General features: G+C 43.7%; 1 long non-coding RNA gene across 2 annotated transcripts in view; it reads left to right on the top strand.

Annotated features, from left to right (window-relative positions):
* The window catches only part of LOC310699922, a 123,063-nt gene that overhangs the window by 57,422 nt on the left and 37,655 nt on the right, over positions 1-27,986 (top strand). For both annotated transcript variants that reach the window (XR_014522306.1, XR_014522307.1), the window contains exon 2: positions 9,570-9,619. This is a non-coding gene — a long non-coding RNA (uncharacterized lncRNA). The remainder of the gene's footprint in view (positions 1-9,569; positions 9,620-27,986) is intronic.

Below are 27,986 nucleotides of genomic sequence, written 5' to 3' on the forward strand. Positions count from 1 at the left end.
TCTTGCAAAGATTTTAGGCTGAACATACTGCTTTATACTGTGGTTGTAAACCACTGTGCTATTTTTTGGGGGTGATACTGCAGCAGATACCTTGGTTCTAGAACTTAGTTCATTCGGCTCCTGAAATGGTTTGAAAACCAAGGCACGGCTTCCGATTGGCTGCTGGAGCTTTCTGCACTCAAAACAATCGCAAACCAGAACACTCACTTCTGGGTTTGTGGCATTCGGGAGTTGCTTTGTTCAGGAGCCAAGTTGTTCGAGTTCCAAGGTACCACTGTAATTATTTTTTAATAAGAATAATAATGATGATAATGATGATTCAGAGTACATCCCACAGCTTCCTGCTGAAAACCTGCAACTTTTCATACCACATGTTAGCTTGTAGTGGCTTGTGCTGATTTTGTTGCACTATAGCCCAAGAGTGCCCCTCCAGACAGCAATAATGGAGCAACAAATTAAATAAAGTAGAAGGATTCATGGACGGTCCAGTATAAATTCACCCCCAATGCGCTATTATTACATCGACAACATGTTGCAGAATACATAAGTAACCCCTCCCCGCACCCTTCTGGAGGGGGCTGAAAGAGACAGTGATTAAATTATCCCTTTTTTAAAGTCAGCCAGCCACTTCTGTGAATGTTGCCCTAAATGCAAATCAGACAGAGGTACGCATACTTTGCTGCGCTGTACAACACATCATGCCATTTTATGAACCATCTGCTTCTCTCTGTTGTGCGCAACATCAAGACGGTTCACGTACCCTTTCTTGCCTCTGGGGCAGACAGTTGTGACTTCAGTCTCCTTAGGCCTCTTACGCGGTGCCAAACCGCTGTGGTTTTTAGATGTGCCTCTTTGGAAAAAAATAATAAATTGAAACATCTCCTTGGAGGGAAATGGAAAGCTGTTTTGTTTTGAGTACTAAGAGAATGCTACTATACTAGCCAGTATTTTTCCACTAAGTAAAGGGTTAGGGCAGGTGGCCAGTTGGCAGGCCAGCAGTTCAGTAGACTGCCAGGTGGTCTGTAGAAGCTCATCGCATACTGAACAATAAATTGTCAGGCGGAAGAACCAGGCCAGAATCAGCAGTTATATAGGGCCAGATGGGGCATTACTGGCTACTGAAGTCACCTGATCTTTCCCCCCTGGGGGGAAACAGCACATTCTCTCCATACAGCTTCTGGGTAGAATGGCAGTACATCTCAGGCCAGGACTTCTTTGCTTGTCATCTGCCCTGCTTGCACAGAGATCAATACCTGACTCCTGTTGCCAGCACCCCTGGTTAGAGTATCCTGGTAGTTAGGATGTATCTCCAAACTATGATGAGTAGGGGTAGGCCAAACATTTCCCAGCAAAAGCTTTCAGCTGAATTTTCGTGGAGTACTGGAGCTGAAAGTTACCTCTTTCATAATTTGGGGGATGAGGCCAACATTTGGTTGGGAGGGTGGAGATGGTGAAACTCCTCTCAGCTCCTTATACAGTAGTTGGTGGCTGGCCTTTTCATCACAGAAAGTCTAGAACATTCCCAGAACAGTCGGGGGGGGGGGGTGGCTACCAGTGCTTGAGGGTTTCACCCCCCACACCCTGAAATTCACCTCGCTGCCAATTTGTAGACTGAGGAGGGGAATTTTAGCCCAGGGCTAATAATAGGATTGCTTCATTGGAGTGATTATACAGTGGTACCTTGGGTTACATATGCTTCAGGTTACGGACTCCGCTAACCCAGAAATAGTACCTTGGGTTAAGAACTTTGCTTCAGGATGAGAACAGAAATTGTGCTCCGGTGGCGCGGCAGCAGCAGGAGGCCCCATTAGCTAAAGTGGTGCGGTGCTTCAGGTTAAGAACAGTTTCAGGTTAAGTACGGACTTCTGGAACAAATTAAGTTCTTAACCTGAGGTACCACTGTGCTATGTATGTAGTTGCTTACATAATTGTTGCAGATAGACGTCATACGGTTGCAGATACACTTCATATTGTACTCATTTTAGTTAAAGATACCAGAATTCACTGCATTCCACCCAACGGGCCAACAGCTTTGCACAAGAGTGACTTCCTCTGTGGGGCAAATAGTATACAATATAAATTTGAAAGGTTTTGGAAGGGTATCACAAGGATGCTTTTAAACAGGGCTTGGAGAACACAAGCGGGGAGCCAAACACTGATTTGTTGCCAGGCAAAGTACCCTCCTTAGGCCATGCCTCCTGTCCCCAGGCCAAGCCCCTCACTGGACATACTCCTTGAATCCTTTTGTCTAGCTGGAAAGTGGTCTTGAATTGTCATAGAATTCCTCTCGCTTGCCTGGATAAAGGATGGACAGAAGTGTTTGTGTTTGTGAAGAAACCCCTGCCCTTTGCATTATTGGAATGTAGCCTGTTGTACAAAGGCAAAAGTGACCTTTGTCACTTTTACAGCCACTGGCGTGGAACCCCCCGAAGTTTATGTCAGAATGCAGCCTTTGGGTTGAAAAACTCCCTTACCCCTGCTGCTGATCAAACTTAGATTTAGTTGATCTGCTTTTTAATGGATCAATAAGTTAAAATTCAAATAAGTTGACATCTTAAGAAAACCTTTATATAAACAAAAACAAAATAACAATCAAAAAGCTACCATCTCTTTTCAGGAGCAAAGCCCATCCTTAAAGCTTTGATTTCCAGTCCAGACTATAATAACATACCAGAATGCAAATAGCCTCCATAGGGATAGCAAGTGCACCTTTGATTTTTAAAATTACCTTTACATTTTATTATTCCTTTTTCTGTAAGCTGTGCTGATTATTAAGCAGCTCGAAAATTTAACAAATAAATTGCCACTCCATAGTTCCAAATGGGCTTGCTGTTTTTGCTTGTGCTTACATGGGAGTAAGTACCACCAAACTCAGCAGAGAAAACATACAGAAGATTGATTTTGGGAATATCGTAATCAACCAATTGGTAGCTGATGAATATAATGATGATCAACTAATTGTTGCAACCCTAAATATTGTGTTAATCAACTAATCATCTAATTGGCTTTAACCCTAATTAAACAGATCAAATCATTTTTGTTTTCCCTTGAATCTCTCCCCCTCCCCCACTCCTAAAAACATGATTTTTGTGCTCCTTACAACAGAGGTGGGCAAAAGACAGGATCTCTGGATGATTTGCAGTAGGTGCACAGTTGTTCCTGACTGCCAATACTTTTCACATTAGCAATAAAAAAGGATCTCATCTCCTCCCTGCTTAGGTTGCTGGAATCAGGGAAGTTTTGTGTGAAAGGACTATGAGCTCATTTCTGGTATGGAAAACAAAATCTTAGGCTGAACGTGTGTCCAAAAGCGCTGAATTTCATGGTATATACTCCAGCATCATTATTCCATACTTGGATTCCATTGGTGGTTCTTAAAAATAAAGTAGATCCCACAGGGATCTGAAGTGTGCTCACCTCTGACTTGGAAAATATTCCTTTTTTGAAAGCTTCAGTCATGGACTCTGCTTTGGTACAGCTCATCCAATCCACACAGGGAACCAGTATTCTCCCAGATGATAACTTAATGATGATGGTGATGATAGATAAATAAATAAATAAATAAATAAATAAATAATACTGTATTGGCCTGAATATAGGTGTCAGGGGTTCAGGAGCAGAGGCGAGGGCAAGGGAGGAAACAGAGAGCGAGGGGGAGGAGTCCGAAGAAAAGATGAGTGATGACGACGACCCGAGATCTCCGAGTCTTTCCAGTGAATCAGAAGATTCACAGAAAGGAGCGCCAGTGGCCAGAGCAAGGGGGGAGACTAGGGAGACACCCCAGGAAGAAGGGTCCAGAGGGGGTTCAGAGGGCAGCAGTTGGAAATCGGGGCCAGCGTCCCCAACAGAGCGCAGTGGAGAGGAAGGGCGCCAGGTATCGAGCTCTGGCAGCTCGTAGCAGGGGGGAGGGCATGAGTCAGGAGTGGCCACACCTCCATCGGGGAGCGAAGAAACGCTCAAGCGGAAAGTGGAAGGTTGGGCGCGCGCGCCAAGTTCAAATGCACAGGAAGGCGGCGCAGTAAGCAGCCCGGAAAGGGAGCCAGGTCCTAAAGCCCGACGCAAGGAGACAGAAGGGTCCGGGGGGTCAGCGTCAGAAGAGTCCAGGAAGGAAGAGACCACGGGGGGCAGAGGGACCCAGAGAAGAACGGTCAGGCGGAAAAGGTGGAGTAAGGCTAGGGTATTAAGTTGGTGTACAGGGGGCGGAGACTCAGACGGAGCTTCGCCGGTCTAGCTTATAAGACGTAGAGCTGCACGCGGCAGCTTGGAAATGGAAACTGTAACTCAATAAAGACTTTTATAAAGTGAACGCTGGCTAGCGTGATCCTCTGTGAGCTAGGATCTGGGAGCAGCTCTGACAATAGGCCACACTTTTTCCCCCAAATTCTGACTGTGAAAACTTAAAGTGCGGCTTTACAAAGTCACGACCTTACAAAAATTGGCTTTTACGGGACTTCCGGTGAGGCAAGATGGCAGGCGCCACGCCAGCGCATAGCTCCTAGGACCATCAGCACCAGCATAAAACACAATTTTAAGGGAGCGGCTTATATTCAAGTATTGTCTTTTTTTCCTCTCCCCCTCCCCGTATTTTAAAGGTGTGGCTTATTGCGGGTGCGGCTTATATTTGGGCTAATACGGTAATATTTATTCATCACCTACTACTATTAAAAAAGTCTACAGTCATCTCTTTCTCCATCCAGTGAGACAACTAAAATGGACAAATCCTACCCCACCGTACTAAAAGGTGAAGAGTAGAAGCAGGCCATGAATCATGCCACCATATGACCCGAGTTAAAGACCAAAAGCCTGGGCAAAGATGTATGTCTTAGCCTGGTGCCTCAAAGCTCAAGGCATCAGTTTGGGAAGCGTTCCTGGAAGTGGTCACCTCCTCCCTGTTCCCCTGTAGCATGAAGCCAGAGACATCTGGATTTGTTTCACTAAATGGATTTCATTTTTTACTCTTCAGGCAGCTCTGGCAGATGGGTTTTCCTTGTTCCTGCTGTTTGCTTGCAGCCTAGTATATAGTACTCTTGCTGATATGGACTCATTTGTTTGGACTTTTTGTATGTTTTTTTGTTGTTGTTGGAGAAGATCTTGCCTCAAGGGATTGAAATGGATGCCGTTCAGCTACTCTGCAGTTCTGTTCCTAAGAATATGCAATTTTGATTCTTTAAAAATAAAGTTTGTAATACGCCTTTAGCGGATTAACGGGGGATGGGAAGAGGTAAATGTAAATTCAAAGTAAGCGTTCGACTCAACCAGCTCATCTATTCTGAACAGCTCTGACCGATCCCTCTAGAAAGCCATTCAGGGTGTTCTCTCAAGAGACAAAGGCTGTAGCTGAATCTATAAATATGTGACTATAGCTGTCAATCATCTGTCACACTTTATATGACTTTCTGTTTGGGAGCCAGATAGGTGGAGTGCAAGAAGGAAAGCTAGCTCACTGGAGCTAGAACCACAATCCTCAATTGGACTAAGCCCAATTTTTGGAAATTGTGTGTGTGTGTGTGTGTGAGAGAGAGAGAGAGAGAGAGAGAGAGATAGATGGTTTTTTGGGGGGTGGGATTTCAACCATACCTGATTATATTTGTCATTTGCTGTCAACTTTCTGTTCACAATTGCTTTTCTTTATCTGAACCTTTTCTGCATTTAATTTTTAATAGCAATTCCTCTCATGGAAATTCAAGCCATGTGGTCACATCATATTATCAACAGGCAATCAGATTTGGCTGTGTGATGACATCATGAAGCCAAATCAGAGAGAGAGTGATGCCTCCTGTCCTTTCTCTGGACAAACATTGCTGTGCTTTACTTTCTGCCTCTGCCTCAATCAGTCACCAAATGTATGTGTATTTTATGGAGTGTTGGGATTTTCTTTTGGTGAAATTCATACTTCAGTTGGGTTCAGCTTCAAATGCCTTATATGCACAGATTTACAACTGTGCTCTAAGTTTCTGGTAACTTAGAATATGTGTGTGAGAGAGAAAAGAAAGGACACCAAAGGAGAAGAAATGAAGTCCCTAGATGTCTTGTGTTGTTTCCCTGTTTGGTTATGGTTTTGTTTTCATTCCCCCCCCTTTTAATTTTTACTTATTCTTTTGGAACTGTATGTAAAAACTACAAATAAAAATTATTATTTTTTAAAAAACCTGTGTTCTAATTTTCTCTGCATTTGCTCTAATTCAATAACGGGCTGAAAGGATGGAGTTTATGTTCAGGGTGTTGGATATACTAATCAATACACTATAGTACAGTATATAGCTGTAAAAAATGTAACCTTTGAAAGGTTAATCTTGACTAGAGGAAATGTGCAAATAGGATGAATACATTTGCTGTGCCTTTCCTGGTCTCTGACTCAAACTGCAGCCTACTTTTCTCCACTCACATCTACCTTCCTCTTCCCCTTGGTTAAGAGAGGGGTGAATAAGGATGAGTCACACTTTTGACAATCTTCTAGGCCTCCTTGGACCATAGAGACACATCCCCACCACATCAATAGCTATCCACCCTCCTCTTTCACATCCAAGCTATGACCAGGTATTGCCTCAGGGCAACCCACCAGCAGAAATCGAATAGGAAACACATAACATTATGTCTTAGTCTCTGGTTCTGTGATTACTCTTACTAAATAATAGGGTTGTGTATAGCCCTCCTGACCTTACTCAGGGACCACTCAGGCCCTCATATGAGGTCAACTCAGGGCCAGTCCAAGCTGGGTCAACCCAGGGAGCTCCCATCCTAATTAAGTATATGTTTGGGAGAGAGCAGTGGGTAGCAGGGATAAGACTATTTGGCCTGGTTCCATTCAGGATTCAGTCAAATCCTGGTACACAGCACTACTAAATAATGCTAGGAATGAAGTTAACCATCATGAAGTAGAGTGGTACCTTGGGTTACATACGCTTCAGGTTACAGACTCTGCTAACCCAGAAATAGTGCTTCAATTTAAGAACTTTGCTTCAGGATGAGAACAGAAATTGTGCTCCAGCAGCAGGAGGCCCCATTAGCTAAAGTGGTGCTTCAGGTTAAGAACAGTTTCAGGTTAAGTACGGACCTCTGGAACGAATGAACTACTTAATCCAAGGTACCACTGAACTGTATTTGTTGCAACCAGCTGCTTTCCTTTGACAGCAACCACTCTTGAGGGTCTCCAGTGAATTTCACCCAGCAGGTAGATGAGGTGATGGGTTAGAGTTGTTTCAGGCTTTTTATTGTCTGCTGTGCTGGTGGCATGTCTGATGGTAAGAGAAAGAAGCAAGAGCATAGCACAGCTGTGGTCTCAGTGTGCTCCAGGTAGGCAGTGAGCCAGCTGTGCTGGCTGTGGGTGATGGGATCTGTAGATTCCAAAAAATTGGGAGGGCACCAGACTCCTGACCTTTTGACTCTGGCGTTTCCTAGGGTTGGGAGTCCCCAAAGTGGTTCCAGTTGCAACACAGGGGCTTAGGAGAGCACGTGGATTATGTCTGATTACCCTCACACAGCAGCGAGAGAGGTTTGGCCAAAGGCCAGTGTGCCATTTGTAAGCATTCAGAGAAGAGACCCGAGCACCTCATGGAACTGAAATTGGCACCGTTAGACTGCAAAAAGTTTCAGCCAAATTGGAAGGCAGGACTGTTACATGATTAGTGAGGAGGGGGAGAACAAGTGGAGGGCTAACCTTGTCTGTTTTCACAGCCAGGGATATGATCTCCAAATTAAATTTCCATGATTTATCACATCTAGAAAGGTTAGAGGAAGCAAACAAACAACATAAAAAAGCAGGAGGAAAACAGGGGATGGAGCTGCCAAGGTTGCTTCTTCCCTTTTATGGCAGAAGGGAAATCATCCTATGAAAATTAGATTATGATTGGGTCCCAGAACTAATTGTTATGAGACGGCAAAGGGGTATTGTATTGCCATTGAGCTGCAATGTCTCAGAACTGAATCCCATCTATTATTGCAGAGGAATTCGTCAGAAAGTGCACTGGGTGTCTGAATTTGTCCCTGCTGGGGGAGCTGCTCTGAGTCACTGTGATGAATGGGGATTTGGTAGAGAGATGAGGGAACACATTCTTTCTCTGATGCATAATCTGTTGCATAATCTTTGCCACTTTCAGCAGCATTTTTTTTATTCTGCCAGCAGTGACCGGCAGGTAGGACAGCAGCCAGCCTCCCCACCAAACAGGGAAGTGGCCCACTGCAGAGCGTCCATCTTTGTAATGGAGAAAGGAGGGGGGGGGGATTCAATGAAGAGACAGGACAGTGACAAGACAGAGTAGAATTCGCATCAGATACCTGGCACTGATACCTAGACATTGTCTTGTCCCTTCAGTGGTGAGAATAAGCAGGGATTTGAAGAAGCCAGAGACAGATCCTGATTAGTACGAGCAATGTATTTTATATATTTCCTTTCTGACTCTCAGCCATAAGGTTAATGAAAGACGATCTCAACAAGTTCATTACTGCTTCTCTTAGCACAGAGTGGAATTTTGCTCTTGCTTTGAGTCTGGTAATTGTGTTTTAATGACGAGTCATTGTTGAGATGCTTGTTTTGATATTTGGAAAGCATCTCTGAGGGATTCCTTTTTGAAAAGCAGGAAATGCATTTTGCATAAGCAAAACAATGTAGTCTTCTGGACACAGCTCTTGGTCCATGTGCTTGCCAACCTCTGACCTAAATTGGACTTCTCCCAGGGCCCTCGCTGGTGTGTGTATGTGAGGCCCAGAGCAAATCACACAGTGTGGCCCCCCCATTATCTCTTCATGGCAATGGTGATGGCAGTGGCCCCTCCTCCTCCTCCTTCTTGGCTTACTTTTTTTGCCACTGCTTTAGTGGTAGCAGCATCACGGAGACATTGCTCTAGAAAGGGAGAAGATGGAGAGCCTCAGTGGGTAGGCAGAAGGCAGCAGGGCCAGGCAGGCAGAGGGGCTGCTGGCCATTCCCACAAGTGCCAGGCATGCCTTCCCAAAATGTGTCTCACAAAGCAAAGGACCCCACAAAGCTATGCATTGTCCTCAAGGGTGACTCTGTTAATAGTTTTATTGTAAGAAGAAATTGTTCAGCTGCTGTGTCATGGAATTATACTGAGTGAAGAAGCTTGCTCACTGAATATTTTCCTTCCTCACATCTGTTAAAGAATGTATCCCAAGGCTCCATATTGATACTCCTAACTACCTTAGGGAATGTGTGTACATTCTCTGCCCAATATGCACAATCCCTGGTAAGTGTTGAAGAATGTGCATATCTCTGGCCATTATGCATAATCCCTAACAGGCTTTGGGGAATATGCACATCTTGTTTGGGCAATATGCACATTTTCTGGCCAATATACATAGTCTACAACTGGCATTGTTTTTGTTTTGTTTTCTATCTCTAGTTCAGAAGTATACAATGGTTCATATAAAGCAAAATAATGAGGAAAAGAGTACCTTCTCTTGCCTTAACTTTAAAATGTAGTACAGCCTACTTGCCCAAATAAACTAGCCCATTACCTGTTCCGCAGACATATCTTTCATTATGTTGTTTATTACTCCATATTTTCTGCTTGTTATTTGTCATAATTTGGATCGTCTCATTTTTCGGTCCACAGAATGTCATCTGACAACTCTACCATTCTCTGTGATGTGCAACTCTTCTCAGGTCAGTATATAAACAAAGCTCCATGCCATCCTCTGCTTTCATATGTTTTTATGTGGCTGTATCTTCCTCTTCCTCTGGATTATATGAGTTAAATGGGAAGGAAGTTCTTGTTTTATTGCAAGTAACTTTGTAGGTTCCCCTTTCACTCTGCTGTTCTATGAAACATTCCCCAATGCAGCACAACCTCACAGATATCCCCAAATCAATTTTTATCACATATTGATAAATTAACCCAAGAGGTATGTTGAACAAATATGTCAAATGTAGCATTTGTTCTTTCATCTGGAAAAGGGGAGATTTATTGCATAATCTAATCACACTTTTCTTAAGCAAATATTGATTCATTCAAAGAGCAGTTGAAGGCGAGATGTTTTCCTTTAGTTATTACATTAACATTCATCATTTCCCCCTGGCTTTTTCTTTTTTCTTTTTTTTTAAAAACCCAACCTTTTAAAGGTTAGTAATCAAAGATTTTAGAGGCCTGGGAATTCCTTCTTGGACAGAAATGATGTATTCCTGAAAACCCTTCATTATGCCTTAGCACAACTGGTTGTGCTCTAGTACTCTAGTAGCACAGAGGAGAATCTGAGTGTTTAATGCAGGTGTGGAGAACCTTTGACTAGATGATGTTGTACTATGTACTATAATCCCCTCAGCAGGCCAGGCATGAAGAGTGTGGTTGTTCAGCAGCATCTGGAGGGACAAAGGTTCTCCACACCTGGTTTAATGTCATGAAGCCTTCTTCTTCTTTGACAATCACTCATAGCCAAGTAAGATTGTTTTCCATAAACATGGTTTTTAAAGTGAGTCCATAAGTGACTGTGGAGGCCAATTCTGGATCCACACATCCTTCCACATTGAGGACATAGATTTCCAGGTGGGAGTTGATCATGGTGAGGGTTTGCCAAGCATGCCTTCCTCTTAGCACATTTCTCCCTTTCGTCCTGAGTTCAAGCATCTTCAAAACCCATGACACCTTTGGTAAAGGCTGTTCTCCAAATAGAGCGCTTGCAGGCCAGTGTTTCCCAGTTGTTGGTGTTTATAATACATTTTTAAAAATTTGCCTGAACCTCTTTTGTTGACAGCCAGCATTATGCTTACCATTTTTAAGTTCAGAATAGTGTAATGTCATGAAGTAGGCTCTTGCTCACACAATGATCTAGGCTGCAATGAATTTGTTAGTTTTTAAGCTGTGCATGTGAAACTTTGCTTCTTTTTTAATGACTGACCAAGACTACTTTTATTACTACTACAACTACTACTATTACTACAGAAATGTTTCTAAATAAGGATCCGTTACCTGACATCTGTTATATCCATACCCTCCATTGTTTACCCATATCTTGGAATGGCAGAAGCTAAAATAGTCTCACCATGCTTTTTTGAAGGGTTGATTTCTGGTCCCCCTGATTCTGGGGTGGGTGGTGAGTGGTGGCTTCTTCTAAGCGTACGGATATCAAGAATCAACTATCTATATCTACAAAGGTACTTGGGCTTTTCTCTATCTCACTGACAGAAATAGCAATTTTTGTGAAGTTGTTCTACAACCATTAGGAAGCTGTATGAAATTGGCAAACATGCATACAGCCTCAATGCACACCAATTACCAGAAAAGGCTGAAAATGGGACACAAAACTTAGCGAACCAACCTAATTCACACTTGCCAGACTTATAATCAATTTGGAGTGCAGTAAACAAACTCGATTGCACTTTTCTCTGAAAGTTTCAATGCTGTTTTTTTAAAAAGGCATATGAATATGCATATTTATGCAGAAAATGCATACAAAATGCATATTTTAGAGGAGCAACATTTTAAGAGACAGGGTGTACAAAATGAGTAAGTCTGATTTGTGTGTGTGTGATTTAAAAAGAAATTTGCAGAAAATGGGACGGAAGGGACTTATGATTGAAAGTATTTGAAACAGACACAGAATGCAAATAGGCTGATTGTCCACCCCTGGGTTATAGTAAGTGGAACTGCAATTGACCTAGTTTTTACACATAAATGCTGCTGAGCATCATCTTGCATGGAGCAGAGAAGCCCTGTCCGGAATATCACTGGTCTGGAAGAATAGTTTTGGGAAACAGATGAACAACCAGACAGCAGCTTGAACTTTTCTCAAGTTCCCATAAAACATTCCCCCCACCCTTCCAGTGGCTGACTGTGCGTGACGTTAAAAGAGTGATGACACAGCGCTTGTATCTATTTTCTTGTCTCTTTCTATATTGTCTGAATCTCAGCCAGTAAGTTTAGACTTTTAGAAATGTAGACAGGGAGAGTGGAAAGAAAATGAAGGCAAAAATAAACAGATGTGGTATCCTGGAAGACCACAGAAGACTCTTGCACAATGTCAGCATTGCTCCAGCTTCCTGGAGGAATGTTAGCACATTGCAGTGGCTCCCATTCTACAGAGGTGACGTCAGAAAGACCCACACTTTCCCAAGAGCAATTTGGCTGCCTTATTCTGAGTAATTGTTGCTGTAGCTCCATTGCTAATCTTCTATTTTAATTTGGATGTACTTGCACCATGTTTCATTTCATTTTATTTTTTTAAAAAAGAGTTGCTTCACAAGCCAGGGTTAGAGTACATTTCACATTTGTGCTGACACTCTAAGAAACTTCCCCAACCCTGCTGCAATTCAAACGCAAAGCAGTCACCTATCGTGGAGAATATTGGATGGAACTTTATTGCTAATATTGTGCAAAGGGTCAAACTTAACAGTATTCTTGGTGGGAGGGGGGCTTAAAATGAGCCAGATTGATTCTCATTTACTGTAATGACACTTACATTGGTTTGGAAAGGGGCCTAGTTTGCATTTACAGTAAGCCACTTTTATACTACTATATTTATTTAAAAGGAAGTTACATTTTTGGATCAGGGTGGGACTCCCATCATTCTCCACCAGCATGACCAATGGTCAGGGATGATGGGAGTTGTAGGAGAGCTGCAGGTTTCCCATACCTACTTTAGAAATTCCTATCTTTTGCGATTCCTTGTTCTCCTGCGAAATCTTCTTTTGGTGTGGTGAAATGTGGATCTAGTAAATGCACATAACATTTCAAAGTGAGGTGCAGTGGTAGCATGAACTATTCTCTTTGTTGCCAGAATGCAACTCCTTCCACACTAGACTACTGGTGTGCATTTGGATGCTTAGCGTGCTAAAGTGGTCCAATATTCCGTGTGGAAATAGCTTAAAGTACAATGAAGATTCTTCACTTTTGAACACATACATCCTGTTAAAAATTATCTTCTTCAAATATGAATGTAGAATACATTCCCCCTGTTTAGGGAAGTTTTTAATGTCTGATGTTTTATAGCTTTATTATTATTACTATTTCTGTTGGGAGCCACCCAGAATGGCTGGGGAAACCCAGCCAGATGGGCAGGGTATAAATAATAAATTTTTATTAATAATAATTATACATATTATTAATATTATACTCTGGAATCTAACAGTGCATAGTATCTGACAATAGCACTGAATATCTACTGTTATGTTGATGTACATTGGTGTTTTCTATTTGTTTTGATTTTATGATTCTTAGTTGTTTTACATGTATGCATGTTTAGATATATTTATTGTTACAGTACTTAAAAACTGGAATTATTGGGCTTTATCCAGTGAGACCATCCCACAAGGACTTTCACTTGTACAATAGAACTTCCTCTTCCTGCCCCCCTGCCCCTCAATCTGTTCTGGGGCCCCCTCCAACCCCCTGGGAAAGATTTGGGAGAACATGGGGGCCACATGGAGAGAGCAAGAAGTAGTTTTGTAATGCAAACAGAACTCCTTGTGCTTACAGGATAACTTTGTTTGATGCAACCCTTTATTAGCATTGTAAAGGGTATAGGGAAGTTTTTAATGTTTGATTCTATTTTTAATATTCTGTTGTGAGCCACCCAGAGTGGCTTGGGAAACCCAGCCAGATGGGCGGGGTATAAATATATTATTATTATTATTATTATTATTATTATTATTATTATTATTATTATTATTATTGGTTTTCATTTGGCTATGTAAATCACATGGCTATTATGTTGAAATATGAAGAAATATATAAATTAACTAAATATTTAACATTCCATATATTATGCTATTTGCCATTACATTTTTATAAGTTTGCTATTTCTGTTTTGTTAACATTGATATTCAGCAGCAATTTGTGGTTGCCTGTATTTGACACTCATATTTAAAATCAATACTAGTTGGAAGTGCCAAAAGTTTCCAGTTAATTATTTGCATATCTGGAACAAACTTGCTTTAAATCAGTTCTTGACTCCCTTCCCCTCTCTCGTTCTGTTGCTGAGAAATATATTTTCTTAAAGCCTAGATATAGGCTTGGATTCAACTAGCACAACGGGGCTCTTCCTTCTCTCCCTCAATATCACCTAATTGGCTCAGGAAGGCAAGAGAACCCCCAGAATGATGTGCAGGTTGCAGGGAAAGGACTAGATTGCTCTTGTGACAAACCTCCACTAGGGAACCTGTGGCTGGAAATGTCCTTTACATCACAGGTTTTCTGCACGGTTGCCTTAAAAGGTAAAGGTAAAGGACCCCTGACAGTTAAGCCCAGTTGCAGGTGACTCTGGGATTGCAGCGCTCATCTAGCTTTACAGGCCGAGGGAGCCGGCATTTGTCTGCCCAGCAGACAGTTTTTCTGGGTCATGTGGCCAGCATGACTAAGCCGCTTCTGGCACAATGGAACACTGAAACCGGAAGAGAGCACGGAAACGCTGTTTACCATCCCGCCGGAGCAGTACCTATTTATCTACTTGCACTTTGACGTGCTTTTGTACTGTTCATCCCGTTGTGGGGATTCGAACTGCCAACCTTCTGATCAGCAAGCCCAAGAGGTTTAGTGGTTTAGATCACATCGCCACCCGCACCCCACAGTTGCTTTGGTCTTGTGATTATTTTGGATTATTTCCATGCCAATGCCATCTATGTGGACGAGCCAATGGGTATTAGCCTAGAATGAAAGCTTTTGAATACAAGTGTTTGAGTAAGGCACACACAAAATGGATTCCGAAAATAATAATTTGGGAATCAGATCCTAAGGAACAGACAGCAAGGCAAAGCTCATCAAAGAGCATTAGCAAAAAACAAAGCAGTGCTGCGCATATGGTTCAGTACCATATGTGTCTGATGATACATGAAAAATGAAGATCTTTGCAGAATCCCAATTAATAATAATACCTGCATCTCAGGCAAATTGTACTCATTTGTAGCAATATAGTGTAACATGGGCCTGCTTAATGGAGAAAGGCATTGCTCTGGGATTGCAGCACTGAAGTGTTGGAATCAGCCAGGCAGCAGCGACGCTATTTTGGGTTGCACAAATTTATAGCAGCAAAGTAGAATAGTGGAGAGGGATGCATCTGCAGACAATTACAATTTGCCTGGCATGCCAAAGTTGTTTTGCATCTATGTTTTTTAAACAACCCTGTGCAGTCTGTCTCCCCACCTCCACATTCCCCTCTGATTTTAGTAGAGCTAAACTCTCTGTGTCTCTTTGCCATCGAGGTTATTTAAGAAACCAGAAAGCGCTGATGAAGCAGGCCAGTCTTTACTGCTGCCATAATATCATTCAAGCTTCCTTCCTTGATTGCTTTTTTAAAACACTGACCTTAATAGGTTCAGACCCCTAAGGACTAGTTCATGCCTGCCGCATCCCTTTGAATGACGGCCCATCTGCTTGATGGCATAGCGGGTTTAAACCATTTTCATTAAAAGGTAATATCTCCAGAAGCTCACATGGGCAGAGGGGCTGGCACCAGGGTGCTGTTGTTTTGTGATCACTGCTGTGCTGTTGTGCTGCTTGTCTTGAAGAAGCATTCAGGTCATCTTGCCCCTGTTGAGATGCCCCATGATGTATAGAATATTTCCAGTCACAAAACATGCTGTGTGTGTCAGCAGAAGTCCAATGATCCTTGTGGGGAATGATACAGGGTGCCCCAGCTGGTGAAGCGCCAAGGCGAGTTAAGCAGATGTGCGAAGAGAGGGTAAATAAAACCCATGTAAACCACAGAACCTAGGACTTGCCGATCAGAAGGTCGGCAGTTCGAATCCCCGCGACGGGGTGAGCTCCTGTTGCTCGGTCTCTGCTCCTAGCAGTCCCCGCCAACCTAGCAGTTCGAAAGCACGTCAAAGTGCAAGTAGATAAATAGGTACCGCTCCAACGGGAAGGTAAATGGCATTTCCGTGCGCTGCTCTGGTTCGCCAGAAGCGGCTGAGTCATGCTGGCCACATGACCCAGAAGCTGTAGAATCATAGAATCATAGAATTATAGAGTTGGAATAGACCACAAGGGCCATCGAGTCCAACCCCCTGCCAAGCAGCAAACACCATCAGAGCACTCCTGACATATGGTTGTCAAGCCTCTGCTTAAAGACCTCCAAAGGAGACTCCACCACACTCCTTGGCAGCAAATTCCACTGTCGAACAGCTCTTACTGTACGCCGGCTCCCTCGGCCAATAAAGCAAGATGAGCGCCGCAACCCCAGAGTCGGCCACAACTTACTTTTTACCTTTAAGATCCCAAGAAATCCCAAGCAGGGCAGATTCTGCCACATAATTCTTGTAGGTGGCAATATGAGACTTCAATAGTAATTTAGTGCTGAGGACAGGCTAATGTCCTCCCAATCAAAATGCTTAGGGAGATCTTGAGATGAAGAATGAATTCAAGGAAGCATCCGAAAGAGAAGATGTTGCAGGAATGGGTGACTTCAACTATCCTCAAACAAACTGGCAGTTATGAGAAAGAGGTAAAATTTCTAGATACCCTAAATGACTATGGAAGCAATCAGAGGGGCAATGACTCCAGCCATAATCTTGAGAGGCACCCAGGGCCTGGTGCAGGACATAAGTGTTGCCAGGACAAATGGGAGCAGTGACTGTAGTGCTAATAAATTAAATATACCGTACATGTAAATGACCAATTGGCAAAAAAAATCCAACATGGTCTCATTTGATTTCAGAAGAGGAAACCTGCCCCAACTGAAGAGACCAAAGTTAAAAGTCAAAATCAAGAAAGTCAGATCATTCCAAAATGCTTGGGAGTTGTTGCTGTTTTAAAGAAAAAGCTGAACTATTAGAGGCAGGAAGGCTTCCTTACAAAATAGAAATCTTGTCCAAATGAAGAGAACAAAAAGGAATAAGACAGTGGGGTTGTAGTAGATAGCTCACTGACAATGTTGAGCCAGTGTGCTGCAGCTTTGAAAAAGACCAATTCCATGTTAGGGATCATTAGGAGAAGCATGAAAATCAAACTGATGATATCATAACGCCATGATACAAATCCATACTGCATTCCCACTTGGAATGCTGTGTACAGTACTGGCCACCTCACCTCGAAAAGGATATTGTAGGGTTGGAAAGGTTCAGAAAAAGGTAAACCAAATGATCAAGGGAATGGAGTAACTGAAAATGGGTCATAAGGGCTCACATAGTCGTGAAAAACTTTGCCCTCCGACACTGGAAAGATAAATCCCCTCCAGCAATCCAACAATGGACAGAGGACCTTAATGCACTTTCCATGTTTGAGCATGCAGCTTATTACAAACAACATCCACCAGACACCTCCTGGGACTTTTGTACAGAATATACAGATGTCTATGTCTCCGTACCTTGCACCAAATGGATACATAATATTTCCCAGTTTATTGTATTTTATCCTTGCAAGCAATTTTTTATCTGTAATCTGAACAGTTTTCTCCCTGCACTGAGAAAGGCAGGGAGTGGTGCCATGCGGATTGCCGGATGATGTGCCCATGTGTCAGAGCATCCAGTTCACTGCAGACAAGTGGCAACGCTCGCAAAATGTACAAAGGCATGAAGAAAGCATTTGGATTAAGAGTTGGGGGGCTGGGACACTGGTTGGTCATACCCAAATCCAGACATGGCAGTAACACTGGGAACCTGAAGTGAGTGGTTTGGGCACTGCAGGCTAAAGTGCAGTTCAGCTTTATTGAGCAACCCCAGGCAGGCCAGGTTCCTCACATTCATGCCAGGTGTGATCTATGCTGAGATTTCGTGCTGCCTGCCAATCTCAAGGTCAATATTGCATGCTCTGCTCACTTCTGCACCCGAAGAGGACTATGAAGCCAGGCTTCAGTCTTAGGTTTCTTGTTCAAGTGTAGGAGTTCCTGGGAGCCGAGCACCACTGAAAATCAGTGCAGGGTTTGAGGGCACAATAAAGAAGGAGCTATGGAGGCAGGATTACCGTAGTTTTGAGCGCAAGACTCAAGAGTCTTTTGATCAGAAGCTGATCAGTTGAAATTTATTTGAGAGCTGGTGATAGGACTGTGGTCACATGCAACACCATACATTGAAAGCACATTTAATGCACTTTTAGAACAAATGATTCTCCCATCCTGACATTAATTCTGGGCGTTGTAGTTTATCCTTCACAGGGCTACAGTCTGCAGCATCCATAACAAACCACAGTTCCCATAAATCTTTGCGAGATACCATGTGCTTTAAATGTATGGTATGACCTGTATTCTCTGGAGGCTAGCAGGCTAGTTGAAGGGGTACATAGCAGACCACATGTTCTATACAGCTTTGGCCTCCAAAATCTCACTGCCACTCACTGCCCCCACTCACATCATCTACAACCTGAGGTATCTACCTCACTCTGACTAATAATAGGGCCAGTCCTGGAACCATGTAACAAAATGGCGGGGAGCCACCACTAACTTGGTGTAATTGTGAGACCCAAATGGAAGCTGGAGTCAGCTGATGGATTTGACTATTATGCATCTGTGTCCCAAAGTGACTTTTAACTTTCAGAGAGTTGGCCAGTCTATCGCTCTTTCTTCTTGTCTTACTTCTGGTCAGTCAGTACATTATATTTACAAATCACTTCTTGGCCATAAATCAGCTTGTTTTTTTGGATGTAGTCCCTGAGTACTGGCAGGAGGGGGAATTGATTAAGTTTTTTTGTCAATTTGCTTTCAAGTACTGCTAACAGCTGTCCCATAGGGAGTGATTGAAGCCTAATGAAATGTTCAGGCTGAAGAAACGAGAAGGTCATCTCCATCACAGTGAGGAATGCAGACCAAATCAGTATGTAGTACATTGTAGCTTCTTGGACTGAGTCAGTGTCTGAGGAGCAGGTATATTCTTGAACAGTTGTGCTCACTCCTCAGGCACCCTTTTGATGAGTCACCCCCAACTTGGTGCCCTCCACATGTTTTGGATTACAGCTTCCATCACCCCAGACCATTGACCATGGTGGTTGCCATTGAAATCTAAAACATATAGCATCAGGTTGTGGCTGCCGCTTCTGTGACTGCATACCCTTTGGCTCATGTGTGAAATGGCATCTTCTCAGTGTGGTTCAGGTGCAGTTCCCATCAGGATGTCCTCTGTGGTCATTTTATGATGCTCTGAGGCCAGTTCCTGAAGCCTTTTGTTCCCCCCATTCCAGTCACCACCTTCTTTAATTGAGCAATATAACACGCTACTGTAGGAGAGGAGGGTGAACAGGGGAACAAGAGTGCCTTCACCCTCTCCTCCTGCAGCACAGAGTTATATAGCTCAATAAAAGAAGCTGGCGACTGAGCAGGGGAAACAAAAGTCTTCACAAACAGTGGGTGCTCTCAAGGTAACCCTTAACTGATTTTAGTCAAGTCCCAAGATGTCCAAAGAAGAAGGCTTCCTTCACCCCCTTCACCCTCCCCAGTTTTCAGCTGAGTAATGCTCCAAAGCTTTTCAAGTCTTCTTGTCTTCTCAACTACAGGCAGGGGGGCAATAAGAGAGGCTATTAAGACAGAAACCTTTCTCTGCTTGCCAGAACCACTCAGCCAGTGCCACTGTTGTTCTAGTCAATGAGACACAGCCCCAAAAACTGGGGCTCAGAAGTTTCCCAAAGGCAGTCAAGTCCACCACCACCATTTTCTGCTCAATCACTCAGGATAGTGCTCATCCCAATCACTCATTCTGCCTCAGTTTGTTTGTTTGTTTGTTTTGCTTCAGCTGATATTTGGGTTGATAATAGTGAGTTGACTTGAAGCACTTGTGGCCTCCTTAGTGACATTAGGGTGACAATGAGGCATTTTTGGGACAAGGTAGGAGTGTAAGGCCTTGAGTGAAAATGACAGGAGGATACCTATGAGCTTTCACATCAACATCGTGGCAGCATTCAAGAAGATATTAAGAAGAGCAGAGTGCAATTCTTTGTTTCCTTTTCTTGATTTGTTCTATAAGTCTTTATTCATTGGATCTATCCTCTTACCTGCATTCTTGTATGCCTTCTGCGGCTGCTTCAGAGAGGCAGTTTTCCGACATTGCCTCCACTTGACTCCAGCCCGGCTCTTTCAAGACGTAACCTTTCCAGAGATTTTAGTTCATGCCCCCCAGATCTTGATGTGACACAACATTAAGTAGCTTTGTCATCTCTTGCCCTTTCAGTCCCACCAGATTTGTACATTGCTCAGTCAAGTGACCTCTCTGCATATATATACGAGGGATTTTAGTGCAAGCTTGTAACCAAGATCTCTTGACTCTTGCTCCTGAAACCTTTCTCTGTGTCTGCCAGATGTTTTTGCAAGCCCACCATGACCTACTTGAGCAAACAGTTCTTCCTCCCACCCCACCCCACAGAAGGTGACCTTTAAATCTGCATCTGGACTGATTCGTCCTTCTACGGATTGTGATATCAGGGACGCCAGGCCCTTCTAATGTTGAATCTATGGCTGAGCAGAACATATGTGTGTTGACTGACTTGTTCTTCATCAAGCTGACTTGTGGGTGTTTGAAGCGAACTGCACGGATAGATGAATACCCATAGAAATAAAGATGGTATCCATCTGCACATGTGGAGACTTCTATGTGTGGTCATGATTAACAGGTGAAATAAACCCAAAGTTGAAAAAAAATCTATGGTCTTTTTTTTTTTTTGGTAAATAAATTTTATTGGTTTTACATTTTCAACTTCAACAATTATTTTCCATCAAGTAAAATTAAAGATACAGAATATCCAACATAAAAAAATAAAATAAAAAGTGAAATAAAAGTAAAGAGAAGCAAAGAAAGAGAAAGAAGAGAAGAAAAAAGAAAAAGAAAAGATCTTTGCGTAGAAAAAAACTGATTAAAATCCTTAAAGCTTTTTTTTTCCAAATTAAAAACTTCTAGAACCCTCAAAATAGCAAGTAAACTTTTATAAGCCAAGAGATACCTCTCTAAGAGAGTGTGTGTTTTTCAGTTGATGCTGGAACCCAGAAGAGTGGCTAAATACTGATGTTTCACTAGAGTAAACGGCACGTCCCATCTTACCAATCCTCAGAAATACCAACAGTGTTTTGTCTGATTTTCCTTTAATTATTGCCCTTGCTAATATATTTAATATCCCGTTAATGTCCTTACTTCAGTGAGAGTCTGAAACTAAAGTACTAGAGGAAAATCAATTTCAAGTCTATCCCCGTTCCCTACTGAGGTGTTTTGAAGGAGACGAAATTAATAACTGCAAACAGATCTGTCTCGGCAAAAGTATTTCTCACTGGGAAGGGATTATTTGATTTGTTCTAATAATTTTCCTTCCATCCACCAGCTCTGCAGACATTGGTTAAAAAAAAGAAAGAGAGAAAAGTGTTCATTGGCCAGCAATAAGCTTTTCATTACTCTCACTGTTCTCATTATTGTTACTTTTACTGATTGCAGAAGTAGCTCTCTTGAATCATTTATGTTTGGTGTTGGAGGCCCTGAAAAAGAATGGTTGCATTAAGCAAATAACAAGATGATAGACTAGGTGAGGGGCAATGGCTCTGTTGAAAGTCAAATTAATTCTTTCCCTCAACATTTCTCTGAACAACATCATTACTGTTTGCTTTCAGGACATGTTTATCACCTCCCCCCCACCCCCGCTTTGTTATTGTTATTGGACCATTTCCAACATCTCTTTGAGGGTGAAAGGTTGTACTCCAGTTTGCTTAATAGATGCTCTCTATATGAACTATTAGGAACATATTAAGCTGCCATATACCAGGTCATCTTATTTATCCATCTAGCTCAGTGTTATCCACACTGAATGGCAATGGCTCCCCAAGATTAAGAGAGGATTGCTCTACCACTGAGCTGTGGCCCTTGCCCTTCTAATGTGTAGCTGCAGTGATTCTTCACACGTCTCCTGTAGATGCAACGCAGAGCAGGTAGCATTAACCATGGCAAGCAGTTTGAAGTGAAGGCCCAAGACAGGTGTTGATCATTATGTGGGCTGCGCACAGGTGGGCTGAAGCGAGCTGCTGACCAGCCTGTGGAGCCTCTTTTTATTGAGACAAATATGCAAGCTAGGCAGATACATTTTGGGCTGTGACCTTTACACATCTTCCGTCCCGAGATCGTGGGGTGGTACAAAGCTATTTTGGCACCTGTTCCACAGCATCATTTTCCCCTTGCACAATGTATGATGAATGGAGACAAAGGGTCTCAGAGACAAAGGTTACAGACAGGACACCGCAGACTGCTGAGACCGCAAAAGGTCATGCAGAGGTGGAACGATGTACAGACAGCTGTGGCTTGTCTGGGGGGGGGATTTTCCCTGCACCACAAGATCACACATGCAGGCAGATTGTGGCTGCCTGCTGGTGGGGAAGTGTGCTCCCTCCGGACCCCACTCCCCACTCCGCAATATCCCTACACAGTTAGCAAACCCATTCACTAAAAGTGGAGTTTTCAGTCACTTTCTTGTTCAGTGTTGTGCGTATGAAGGAGTTGTCCTAGGAGAGGGCTCTGAAATATGTGTAAGAAAAGCAGGTCTCTCATATGCATGGCTCTGTAAGCCCAGATGAAGGGGGACTAGGATAAAATGGCTTCCATGCTCATAGCAATGACCTCCTATTTTGGCAAGAAAATATAGAAGGAAGCAGGGAGGTCACAGAAACATCAGTAGCTGCGTTACGCCGAAGCAGATTACTCGCCCATCTATTTCAGTATGTTCTTCACCAGGTGGCAACCTGTGGCCTTCATATGTTGTTGGCCTCAAACTGCCATCAGACCCATTCAGTCCCTCAAAATGTACCAGCCATTGCATGTGTGTTTGTGTGCTCACACTGCCCACAAGGGACATCCCCAGCAGTGCTAGGCAACATGCCAGCGCTAGTGCTAATCAGGATTAGTATTGGCGGAGGAAAGCAAGCACAGTGTGCACTTCAACCAATGGGAAGAGCCACAGATCCTTTCCTGAAAGGGCTGAGGTCTCCTTTCCCCTTCCAAAAATTATGGCTGCAGAGTAAGGTGTTTTCCAACAGTCCATGCACTCACACACTTTGTGTGGTCTCTGCCACTTACTCAAGCTATTAACCACAAGCAAGATCACAGTTTGGCACAGTGAGACAGACCTTTTAAAAATGCAAAGGCAGCAGCTGCTGAAGACTCTGCACTTAGGGTGAGGCTGCAGTGCGTTTCCAATCTTTGTAGCCACATGTCTCCTGCTTTGATCCCACAACTCTCAGCTTACTATCTATCACTGCCTCATAAATCCCATTCCCCAACCCCTTTGTGTTCTTGCAAAATTTTACAGCTGAGATAGAGAAAACGTAAAACTCTTGACGATCAACCTTGTTTTAAATCAGACTTTCTTAAGCTCCACGTTTTCATGTTTCGTTATTCTGCTTGCACTGGAGTTTGGCTATGTGGCTTGGGATTTTTATTTTTTTTATTATTATTTTTTGCCTTGTAATACAGTCTTCTGCTGGAGGATTACCCGGAAAAGGATTGCACATGGAAATCCCCCAGAATTTCCTAGAAAATAGGATTTAGACTCTTCCTTAATGTAAGCTTTTGTTATATCCTGTGACTCCCCACAGTGCCAAGCTGTACATTTTGTGAAGGAACAGTTTAGCTGCTAAATTGCAGAGATGTGGTTATCCTCTCCCACTGAAACCCCCTGACAATGTCCCCAGGGCTGATTCTGAGAGCCTCATGCAGCGAAACTAATCCTCTGTATTCAACTGCATTGTTAGAGCAGAAATCCTTTAACCATTCTGCAAATGCCATCCAAAATGTCCACCAGGGAGGATATGAAGACCACAGGCGTGTAGACATTTTAATTTCTTATGCAACTGAACAGCAGAACTCTAGGTAGCCATGAATGGCATTGCATTTATTGAGCAGATAACCCCAAGGCTGTTGACCTAATCTCTCTTCTTTTTCTTTACGCGTGCTTCTCTAAAAACAAACAAACGCTCCAGCATTTTTGTTTTTCTGCTTCTCATTGTTTCTCCCTTTCAAACTGTGCACTAAAAGCACATTTAATGGCAACATTGACTAGAATGAAGTTGTATTCATCCAAACCGTCTGGCAGACACCCAGCATCTTCAGACAGTGGGAAGCTTCAATTGACGTGACTGCTCTTTATGCAGGGTTACATTAAGATGCCACTACAGGAGACACGTTGCGAGTTCAGGAAATTTTTAACTTGGGGACAACTAAGGTTTGAAGAATGGCTGCTCTAATGCATACATCCCCGGGCTTATTTCTTTATTTCTTATATCGTCAAAATAATAATAATAATAATAATAATAATAATAATAATAATAATAATAATATCACACTACTGCAGTGGTGGGAGCCTATCATCCTTTAGATCAGCGGTTCTCAACCTGTGGATCCCCAGATGTTGTTGGACTACAACTCCCATCATCCCTGACCACTGGTCATGCTGGCTAGGAATGATGGGAGTTGTAGTCCAACAACATCTGGGAACCCACAAGTTGAGAAACACTGCTAGATGTTATTCGACTCTGACCAGCCCCAGCCAGCATGGCCAATGGCCAAGGATGATGGGAGTTGTGGTGCAGCAACATCTCAAGGGTCACTGGTTCCCCGCCTCTGCTCTGCTGTATTTCAAGATGAGCAAATATACTTTATGCCTTTGAATAACAGTTTCTGGGCAGAGAGCTGTTGCATTCTCATTCACTTTGCAAGCTTCCACAGGCATGTGGTCAGCCACGGTGAGAACAGGATGCTGGACTAGACGGACCATTGACCTGATCCAGAAGGCTCGTTTTATGTTCTTCTTCTCCCAGTTCAATTTTGAATGGGTTCATGCTTTTCTCTGAACTTTTTCAGTCTTCCTCTGTCCCTAAACTTCCCCACAACCAGCTTCCCTCTTTCTACCTTTACAATTCTCTGCTTTCTTTTCTCCAGTAATATGGTTCAGCAGCATTGAGGTGTGTATGTTAACAAAGGAGAAGGCTGCTCTGGGAGCTTTCATTAAGCCACAAACCTTATCAACAGTACAGTGGCGTAGCGTGGGGGGTGCCAGGGGTGCCGGCCGCACCGGGCGCAACATTTTGGGGGGCGCGTTTGGCCGGCCCCCCTCGAGGAAGCGGGAACCTCTCCAAGGCGCAGCGCGCCGTCGGTGGAGGAAAAGAGCCGCGCAGCAGCAGCAGCAGCAGCAAAGCCGGGAGGAGGAGGAGGTGGAGTTACCGTAATTTTCGCTCCAAAACACACACTTTTTTGCTCCTAGAAAGGAAGGGAAAATGCCTGTGCGTGTTACAGAGCGAATGCACTCATGCTTGCTTTACAGCCAGGAGGAGGGGGTGGAGCTGAGGAGGAGGGAGGGAAGGAGAGCCATGGCAGCAAAGCGGGCAGCAGCCGCTTACACGCGAGGAGGGACAGACGGGAGCCATAGCGAGCCGGAAAAAGCGCTGCGTAGCCAGCAACAGCTGCTGCAGCCTCAGCTAGCAAAGGTCCGTGCGCTCTCTAAACGGAGCAATGAGGCTGCAGAGGGACGGCAGGGCACAGGAGGGCTCTGAGCCACGAGCGCAGTGAAAACCAGTAAAAAAGTTTTTTAAAAGGCTGCTGGGGACAGGAGGGCACGGGATGAGGGAGAGGGGGAAATTAAAATTCTCCCAGCGTCTCAGCTGATCCGCTGAGCAGGACTTGGGTTGCAGGGGATTCACCATTAGCTCTGTAAAGCAGCAAAGAGGGAGAGAAAGAGCAAAGCGGGAGTGGAAAGGAGCTGCTTACACTGCTGTAAGTGGCTGCTGTCCGGTTGGCTCCTTTAAAGCAACAGTGCTCTTTCCCTCCCCCCCCCCGCTCAGCTCTCCGAAAAGCTCCTTCTCCACCCACCCCATGCGAGCTCCTTTTCCCCTTAGACCCCCCTCCTGCATTATTAGCCACATCCTTCTCCACCCACCCCACGCGTGTTCCTTGTCCCCTTAGCAGTGGCGTAGCGTGGGGGGTGCAGGGGGGGCGGCTGTACTGGGCGCAACATCTGGGGGTTAGGGTTAGGGGGCGCAAATCCACGGGTTAGGGGGCGCAAATTACTTGCCTTGCCCCGGGTGCTGACAACCCACGCTACGCCACTGCAACAGTAAGCTCCCCATGGAGAGATCTCTGGCAATTGTAGTTTGCCAAAGTTTTTAAGTGTTAGGGCAGGCATCCCCAAACTTGGCCTTCCAGCTGTTTTGGGACTACAGTTCCCATCATCCCTGACCACTGGTCCTGTTAGCTAGGGATGATGGGAGTTGTAGTCCCAAAACAGCTAGAGGGGCGAGTCTGAGGATGCCTGTGTTAGGGCTTGGAAGGTCTAGCAAACTACAGATTAAGAGATCTTTGCACTCCAGGTACACCTGCAGAAATTCCCAGTTTTACATACCTGTTGAAGGTGCGGGAGCACTTTCCTCACATACACAAAGCCGCTTACATTTATTTATGGGCCTTGAGGACATTCAAATAGTTTTGACTTAGTTACAACAAATCAAAACAAAACAAAACAAAACAAAAAACAAAACAAAACAAAAGAAAACAAAACAAAACAATACAATACAATTAATATAATATAATATAATATAATATAATATAATATAATATATAATATAATATGCTTTGGTATTTTCTAAATGCCTGTGTATTTGAGGTGGTGGTGGGGATATGGGAACCACTTCCAGTGCTGAAAGCTAGCAACACCACTAGTAAGTTTTCAAACTACAAAGATACAGTAAACATAAGCCGGTAAATATCAGCAGTCCCTTACTTTCATTGCGGCATGCTGTGTTTCATCACTATTTCTCCCCCACTCTCCCGAGTTACAGCTCAGTTCTAAACATATTCCAGGGGAGATAAATTTCAGTGATCACAATGGAATTGGCTTCTAAGTAAGCCCAGTTCCAGCATTAGGTAGGTTTCTGAAGGAACAAAAGAGCTACACAAGTCCCTCTTGTTGGCTTGCATTTCTCTCCATCCCTTCTTGTATTTTATCTAGCGAAACAGGCACTTGAGCCTCTCCGGAGACACATTTATCATTTCTCCATCTTTATTAGGGATAATATATATTTACCGAGCTTGCCTGCAGGGGTCTGTCCTACCTGTTATTAGCTGACACTTCACTTTCAGAGATAGAAATGGAACAGATAGAAGGCTGCAGAAACTTTATTGAAAGAGAAAGTCTCACTGAATCAAAAGGAGCGAGCAGGGGTGGGGAGACCCTTGTCGACATCTGAAGAGTTTGAAGCAAAAAAAGGAGGAGGATGGTAGTGGGGAAATAATGTGAAGAGAGAAAAAATACTTAGACCAGCGTCCTAAGTAGCCCTCTGCAAATTGGGAGGCCCTTGCTGGGGGATAGGCGGGATGGTATTTCTTCCTGATTTCCTCCCACTCCCCAACTCGGCTCTGGAAGATCCACCAAGCCTTAGGAACAGATCAGTGACAGTCAGCGCCCTTTGCTTCCCAGCGGAGTGTCCCAGGAGTGAATTTCTACTCACTGGACACCAGAACTGGTGATGGTGGTCAGGATAGTTGGTAGGTTGCCAAAGGCATAAATTCTGTTGGGGCCCCTGTGTATTCAGTGCTTCAATCCACCATTGTGACCCGATTGCTTGTTTACCTGCTTCTTGCTCTGGCCCAGGCAATGGTGATGGTGAAAAAGAGGAGCAGGGGATGCCATGGATTGCTTGCTCATTGGGTCTCTGCCAGGGAAGTAGGCAGGCAGCTGCAGTGATGAGGAAGAAGAGCAGCAGCTGGTGAAAATTGTTGGGGGGAAGGAAGACTATGGAGGGTTCCTTGCTCAAGGGGCCCTCTGAAATATGGAGTTGGCATAGTGGTCCATGCGGTCACGAAGAGTCGGACACGACTAAACGACTAAACAACAACAAATAGTGGGATTCTCCCACCAGTGAAAGCTTACTTAGGATATAAGCCTTAAAATCCCACCATGTAATTTAAATGGAGATTAGTGAATGGTTGCCTTTAAAAAAAAATCATTTACAAGCAACTGGCTTAACCACCTCTATTACAATAATAATAATAAATTGTATTTATATCCCGCCCTCCCCAGCCGAAGCCGGGCTCAGGGCGTCTAACAACAATAAAACAGTACAAAAGTATGGATCTGTCTGTTAATGCTTCTGCATGAAAGCAA

This window comes from Podarcis liolepis, assembly GCF_965112155.1.
Source record: "Podarcis liolepis genome assembly, chromosome: 2".
In the NCBI taxonomy this organism is placed as follows: Eukaryota; Metazoa; Chordata; class Lepidosauria; order Squamata; family Lacertidae; genus Podarcis; species Podarcis liolepis.